This window comes from Larus michahellis, chromosome 6 (genome assembly GCF_964199755.1).
Source record: "Larus michahellis chromosome 6, bLarMic1.1, whole genome shotgun sequence".
Lineage (NCBI taxonomy): Eukaryota > Metazoa > Chordata > Aves > Charadriiformes > Laridae > Larus > Larus michahellis.
In genome coordinates, this window is record NC_133901.1 from 62,756,569 (window position 1) to 62,764,794 (window position 8,226).

Genomic DNA, 8,226 nt, shown 5'->3' on the forward strand with positions numbered 1-8,226 from the left:
ATTACATATGAATATGTAATATTGTATTGAATATGAATATGTACATATGAATATGAAACATTCAGCTAGAAAATGCTAGAAACAAAATATGAAAATTTCCTCATCATCGCTTAGGAGACTGTCACTTTTTAAAGAATTCTTCCAAACCACAGGGGTGCGACTTTCACGTCACCGTGCTAGGAAACAGTAGTGAACTAATGGCAGCAAAACAGCTAAACTGAAGTGTGCTGCAAGGAGCGTCCAGACTCCAAATGCGTGAGCAGATACCATTCTGCAAGCCTGGCTGTCATTCCCCTGCCTGCTAAACTACGTTAATACCTTTACAATCTGGTTCCTATCAAGATGATTGTGGGGAAAAAAAACAAAAGCATAGAGATATGTGGCAAGAAAGCAGTCAGGTATGCTGTTCTGATCATTCTTTCATGTTTAGCGTTCTGGAAATTAGGCAAAGTAGACACTAATGATAGCATTTATTATAATAAAAAGCATGGCAAATCCCACAGGGAGATTATACTTATTCCACTTTTTAGGGTGGAGGAGGAAATTTATTTTCCATCCGAGGCATGCCTTTGGCCTGTCTTCTTCTCAGAAACCTCTTCATTTTCTTCAGATGTGGAACAGGCGCATGGCAGCTGCATCAATACCATTCAATAAAGCAATGCTAGTGGACGCCTCTGGTGACGCAAGAAGAAACTTATTTATTGGGTACATCCTCGGATATCGGTACTGCAATGTTCCCAAAGGAAAGGCAGGACCTCTCTTCACCTCCATTTTTTCTGTTTCTTTCCTTTTTATTCATTGACGAAAATACTAACTGCTGTTCTGCAACTTCCCCCTTCTTTTTTGAAAGAGATTGCCATGATACTCTGCCAGAGCTAATAAAGGTTGTGGCTGAAGGAAGCAAGTGCTGGGGGAAACGGAATACCTCTAATGATCCCGGGTATAGGGGGAAATAATCTCATTGTCAGAAAAGATTTTGAGGCTGGGACTTATATATAGGTGGAGGCACTGCTTAGTGTACTTTCTGAGTCCTCCATCCTTTCTTGGTTTTCTTGCAGGTAGGATTTCATGGACAACTACTGGGGCTGAATCACAGGACAGGCTGCACAAAATGCACCTGGGAACAGAGGAAACTTCTCATGCCCTTCCTCCTCTCTGCACAGGCACAGCTGTAACCTGGGCTCTCTCTGACATACACCCAAAGCGTCTGCAGTCAGTTTTTATTCATCCTTCACCAAGGCACATCTCCCACTGAGGCACCATCACCTCTGCACTCAATTCTCTCATCGAATGCCCTAAAATGAAGCACAGTCTGACATCCTACAGAGTGTGAAAGTGAAATAAAAATGTTTTTTCTTTTGATTCTGTGTGACGCAAGTGTAAAAATCCTTATCCTTCCCTGTGGCTTGGTCATTCTAACCTGGTCAAGTGCCACTCAGTACCACATCATCTTAGATATAGGGCAAAAAACTACATAGAGAAGAGATGATAAATGGCCTCAAAATAATTAAGGCCAGGTTTTCCCTTTCTCCTTCCCAACCTTTGTGCAATTTCCTACCTCTTAAACCTATTAAGGGCAAGAGATACAAATTTTCCTTAGAAATCAGACAGTTAAGTCTGTATCTACACAACACAACCTCTGTTTACTGTAAAGGTGTGTTAATTGCATCCTGGTCCTGTAGAGAAGAGGAATCTTGGTACGTTTGCAGGGGCCCATGGTGCCAAGCCTAAGAATTTGCAGGATGTGGTCACCGACACAGCAAGAACAGAATGCACTTGTATCTGGTATCCACCATAAGGTGAGTGGAAGTGAGTGTGGAAACAACCAGACAAACAACATCTTGAAGCTTGGTTGCACGAAGCCAGCCTGGCTCAATGCCTGTTTTTACTGAGTCATAAGATTAGGGTACAAGAAGAAAAAGGCAACATTTTGTGTTAGCTGAGATGAAGCTGCAGGTAGGGGAGGAGCAACAGAGTTATTTGATTACCCACCAGGCTTGTAACAGCCAGAATGGATGTTGTTTTCATGAGGATTCCCACACTCAGGTAAACTCCTTCCTCTCTGTAGTTGAACAACTAGTCATTACTCCTTTTGCTATAAGATACTTTTCTGGAAAATACAATCAAATGACTTCATATTTGCTATGCAATTTGATATGCACACTTATTAAAAATAATAATAATATAATCACTGAACTTCCACATGCTATCTAATCAGACGGATCCTAGCTTTTATTGCTAATGTTCTTCTGCAGGACTGAAAGTCCTTTGTGTTTTTACATTATTCGGCATGATGGCCTTTGATCAAGCTCAAGCTTAGTACTGCTGACATGGAGACAATGGCACCGACAGGAAATGAGAAATGCTCTCTCCCACAATCTCTGAAATCAGTTCTGCCACAATAGATGTCTTGGCATCTCATGCTGCCACCAGCCTCTCTAGTGTCTGAGTGCCTTCCACATTAAACCAATACCCAGCTATACCGATAAGAACAGAACAGAATAGAATGGAATGGAGTAGAACAGAATAATTTTCAGTTGGAACAGACCCACAACAGTCATCTAGTCCAACTGCAACTAACACTAGGAATGGCAACATCTCAGTACTCTTAACAGAGTCAAAAGTATGGAAAATCCTGATTTTATTTTTTTTCTGCACTTCCCCAAATTGGGATCAGAATGTGTTTTTTTGAAATGTTGGCAATATTCAGAGAGTTCTGTTGTGACCTAGTTTCTTGGCAGATGTGGAGAACCATTAGAGAGCTCTTAATAATGCATTTGTAGAAAGCATGCAGCTTTGCTTTTTCACAATAAAACCTTCTGAACAATCTTAGATTATCTGAAGTACCAAAAATTGCTTGTCATAAACACACAGCAGTTTATCCCTAATTTTCTGTGACAGTAAGAAAATGTCTTTGCCATAGGAATACAGGCCTTTTTAAAAATCCTGTAGTATTTTGAGCTTGACCAAAAGAAGCTGAGTTCTGATCAACAACGGTCAAAGTTTTTATCAAAGTTTAAGCGCTTGACAAAAGCTATAGCTAAAGTAAACTTTTTCCAACTATTTTTATTATTTACTATAAAACAACTTTCAATCAGTTCTTTCCGTAATGGCTTCTGCTGACTTTGCAGAACAAAGAAGTTTCAATACGAAGGGATCCACTGAGCAATGAGAACTGCTGCCTCGCTCTTCCCTCAAGCAAAACTTGCCATTTTCTTAACTTCCATCTTCCCACATAAACATGATATTTGAAACCACATATTCTTCTCAAAACAGTCATCTGTGACACTGCTTATCTCTTGGATACTAATTCTGCTGCACACTCAGGAGTTAGTAAACAACGTTGAGGGCGTACTTTATTTGGACACTCTGAGAGAATTTTGCTCACAAGAGAAGGTGGGAATAAAAGTGTTGTGATGCAATTTCCATTGAAGCCATTAGATAAACTTTAGTTCACTTCACCAGGCTTTGAGTAAGTTTTTGTCCAATTCCCTTTTTTTTTATTTCCTGTGGCTCCGACACTCACAATCTAAGCCCATCACGCTGAAAATGAGATGATTATTTATTTCACAATGATGTTTCTTGATAGCTCAGCTGCTTTTACTGGCTCCCATGTTCAGAACAGTTTGAATTTCCTGGTACCTCTGGAAAAGTGATATTTCTTCTCTCAGTTTCTCAGGGTAGCTCTGGCTGTTTTCTCATTAGGCTCACAGCAAGAAATAAATGAAGCAGGTGACTGGCACTGAGATTTCAATTCTGATGGGATCTCTGCTACACAGTGAGCTATAGCTGTAACATTAAGTATGTGCATTTAGGTGCGAAATAAAGATATAAAATAAGTTGAGTATCAAAACTCAACTGACTTCACTGGGGAAAGGCACGATTTAGTTATGGCCCTATGCAAAGCAAAAATATACATGTTTTAGTGGATTCCTCTTTTGTTCATAACTTCCTTTAACAAGTTTGACTCATGTAGTCTTATGATGTCCTACCCCGAGTCCTTTCCTCTGCATCCCACCATAATTTGCAATATAAGAGCCTACATACTCAAAAGGCCGAATCTGATTCTACTGTAGTCAATATAGATTTTGCTGTTATGTCTAGGAAAAAGCGGATTAGTAAGTTGAATTGAATGGATGTCATGTTCATGCAGAGATAAGAAGCTGCCTTACCACTACATTTTTTATGAGATTTGGAGACTCTTTTTTTGGTGCACTGTGGAGAGCTGCCTATTTCACTATTGTTGCAAACACATGCTAAGCGTGAATAGGTTATTTCAAAATTAATAACTAAATTACAATTGTTGAAAGTGATTTTGGTATCCATTCTGGTTCTGATGCTACTTTGAGAAAATTATAAGGAAGCAAAGAGCCTCAGAGATAGTGGTGAGAACAAGAACACTGGAACCCTTGATAAAGCTCTTGAGATATGAGGCCTTTGTTTTAGTCTACAGGGAGAACTATGACTTTGGAGACTATTATTATGTGCCATAAAAAAAATATCAAAAAATTCTTGTTATGCATATTGAGGATAAATCATTTCTAATATATCAAGTCAGCCTAAATCAAGCACATCTAATATGTACAATAAAAAGCTGGGAATGCCTACAAATATGTCCTATGAAAGTTCAGTAAGGTAGCTGACCTTAAGTACTGAAAGACACCTTCCTATTGTTGAAAATTAAGACAATCGTGTCATTTAAGCTATCTGAATCTGAGCTCTCTTAGCACATACAACTTGAGGTACTTGCTTTTCCACATTATTTACATTTGTAGGCATGTCTAAATATCTTCTTTTTTCATCTTAGTTCAAAAGATAACACCTGTGGTGACTTTATTATTTATTATTTATGACCTTAATACATATTCATTCTGTTCAGGCACATTATTCATTAATATAGTTCATTTTTTCATTGTGTGACCTTCTGGTCTTTGGAGGTGTTTTATGATTTGCATGAGTTGCACAATTTTATTTTTCTCCACATCTGAAAATAAGGAGCTCCTCATCCCACTCTAATTTCATGTTTCAATCCTGCCAGTAATGTACCTGAATCCATTGAACTGAGGTGGGAGATGGCAAGATCTGCTTCTTTCTTTGTTTTTATTATTTTTACATCAATGAAATTTCCTTGTCTTGAAAACAGCTGCTCCTTCTCTACTGTAGTTTAAATGAGAATACAATCAAGCCTAATGGAGGGATAATTCTGAATTTGTCACAAGACAATTCTGTTAAAAGACCCTGAAAGCCAACAGCATATGTTCAGCATCACAGAACTGAAGCTCACTCTTCTAGGAAACTCAGACACCTGAAGAGCATTTCCTCACTAGTTTTCCCATTCTTCAATACCAAGGATATTAGATTTCACAAATAAAAAGCCTAAAAGAAATTATTCTGAGCACTGAGTTTGAACTATAGCATTACTCTCATATTTGGAGAGAAATAGATAATTCAGGGTTCAAAACAGAAATTCTTGCTCTTACCTCCATGATTCCCCTATTTGTGTGTTGTTTATTCAAGCTGGCTTTTAAGCCCAGCAGGAATTTGAACTCATCACCTTGTGGATTTCCTTATATTTAATGTTGACAAAAATTAGCTATGCTGAAACGAAGGTCACATCTTAAAAACATTTCCAAACTAAGTCCTTTCTTTTCCCTTCCACAGGGAAGGCTGAATGGACTTGATACACTGTGAGCTCTTTGTACTTACTGTTCTTTCTATTATTTCTCTCTCTTCAAAGAATCACCTGAATTCAGAACTTCATGGGGAAATAGTCTCAGACTAGAACATCATGTAAACCTCCACTGAGACACTGCTGAACACTGTGGTTAAGGATGTCCATGCCCAACGCACTGGGCACTAGTAAATAGGCAATTAAAGTTCCCAGTGAAGGCCTGCAAACAATATTATGCAACTGTATGTTTTATTACATTGATCAAATGCAATCAGGCTGCTACAGTTGCAGGAGAAAGAAAAATCTATCCAGTTTGTTGAAATAAGATCTTTGCATGGCATAATAGACATTAATTACACTGTGTTCATTAAATTACTCACTTCTAATTAAGCTGACACACAAGGAGTGGTTTTTATATTCAGCTTTGTCTAGGCTAGGAAATATACTAAACAAACTGAAGCAATCAGTTCCTTAATGAGCACAAACTGACACAGCCTTACTGAAATTCAATGGGACTTTACCACGAGGGATACACTTGCCGTTCAAATGCAGATTTCCTTATTTGCAGTCTCATGCACAATGAATCGTTCACAAAGTTGCCTACAAGAGTGGAATTTACATAAGGCTTTCTTGATGCCAACACAGGAATCTTGGGTGCTTGAATTATATATATAATGCCAGTACGGGAAGTACAGGCTGAGTTGCATGGAGATAGGCAGGGATCTTTGGGAATATGACAGGTTGTCCCCAAGGAGTCTGGCTGTCAGGTGCTTTTCTGATGGATTTCTACCAGAGGAAGTCAACTTTTACCACTTGCTCTTCAGAACTGAAGAGTAAAGAGGAAGTTCCGTATATTAGTTGCAACTAAGGACTGCAGTAATGGCCCTGTGTACTTTTCTCAGAGACCTGTCTCAAGAGCTGTGCACCTTTGGTCGCCCTGCAGGTCATACGACAGCACTGTGGAAAGACAATATGACACATTATAAACCAGCCTCCTGAGTATACGCTAACACTACATTAAATGGGTTGGTGGGTGCAAGAGCCATAGTTCCTGGCCTAGACAGGTTCCCTCTGTGGGCACAGAGGCAGTGATGTCTTGTGCCGAGTCCCTACAAATAATACCTTGCACAGAAATAAGGAGTCTCCCAAGTCCCTTTGTTGTAGAACCTTTCTTTGTTCAGGCAATTCTGATTTTCACTCCTACTATAAATATTATTCTCCTTCAATGGAGGCCTTTCTGCCAGCAGTGACCCTGGACACTGTTTATGAGAGGAAATGTAAAGTCATTTAAAATGCAAGAGGATTATAACAGAAATACTCTCAAAACCTTGTCCACAGAAGCAGAAAACAGTGACACTAGAGTAGTGACTGAAGCCTGACAAAGGTGAAATACCCAGGTAGGTATTACAAGACTGTAAGGTTTCTATAAGCTTGAGGCTTGCTATCAATGAACTGATGCTATACAAGTTTAACAAGTGTTAGTCTGAGTCTCCTGCAAGGAATACAGCAGGGAAAACCATACCTTCAAATGACAAGTTAGCCTGTGTACCTGCATAAGATGAAACACACAAAGATAAGTCTTTGGCTAACTGCATAAATATGACAAATAAAAGGCTACCATAGGAAGCATGGGCCCCTCTCCCTGTAATTCCCATACTGAGGGTAGAAAATCCAGGAGAGGGTTGCAAGTCCATCCTTTTACATGAACATACAAACTGGGAGGGCAGATAACAGAGCAAAGGCTGGAAAATTGCCCGTATGGACAAAAAACTAACACCAGCAGCCAGAACTATAAAATTATTTGGATCTTTTGTCCCATCAGTTTAAACTCTAAATGTTCTTGTTTATGTTTGTGCACATTCCTAAAATGATCATGAAAAAGTCTTTGTTCAACTTTGTTCAAATGCAGTCTGGAATCTATTACGCGAAGGGATGTGAGACTTTCCATGGGTGAAACTACATGTAACTTCTGCACACGCATCATTACCGAGAGCCCAGCATATCCCCTTCCTGAATTGGTAGAACCTTCAAGTAAATTATAGTCTCTCTGCCTTGCTTCATGTTTTAAGACGGTACTTGTCAAGCACATAGGCAAAACATACTGATTTATACTACATGTGATAGCAAACAATTTTCATCTTAGCATAATTTTTTGTGTCCTATTTTTCTCTTATTAATGAACCTGAGAAATACCATTTCTATTTTTCAGAAATAATATACAAGAAATCTTATTATCACAGTCGTCCATCCATCTACACATCCTGCTAGTGATAAAATTTTCAACTGTCAGGGAAAGTCAATCTGAACCTCTTGTATTAATGTGTCAAATCACACATTTTAAATAATAATTTTTCACCTTGGAAAACCTCAAGAAAGGAACTGCGGCAGACGTCGATTTCACTCAGCCGAGGATGATAAGAGACAGTGTCTATTTCCACATAAACTGAGAAAAATGAATCTCATTATTTTTGATGATGTAGCAAAGAAGTAATGATCCTATGGGACCTTATTACATGTCTGAAAAGTGAATTAACTTTGGCATAACCATATCGAGT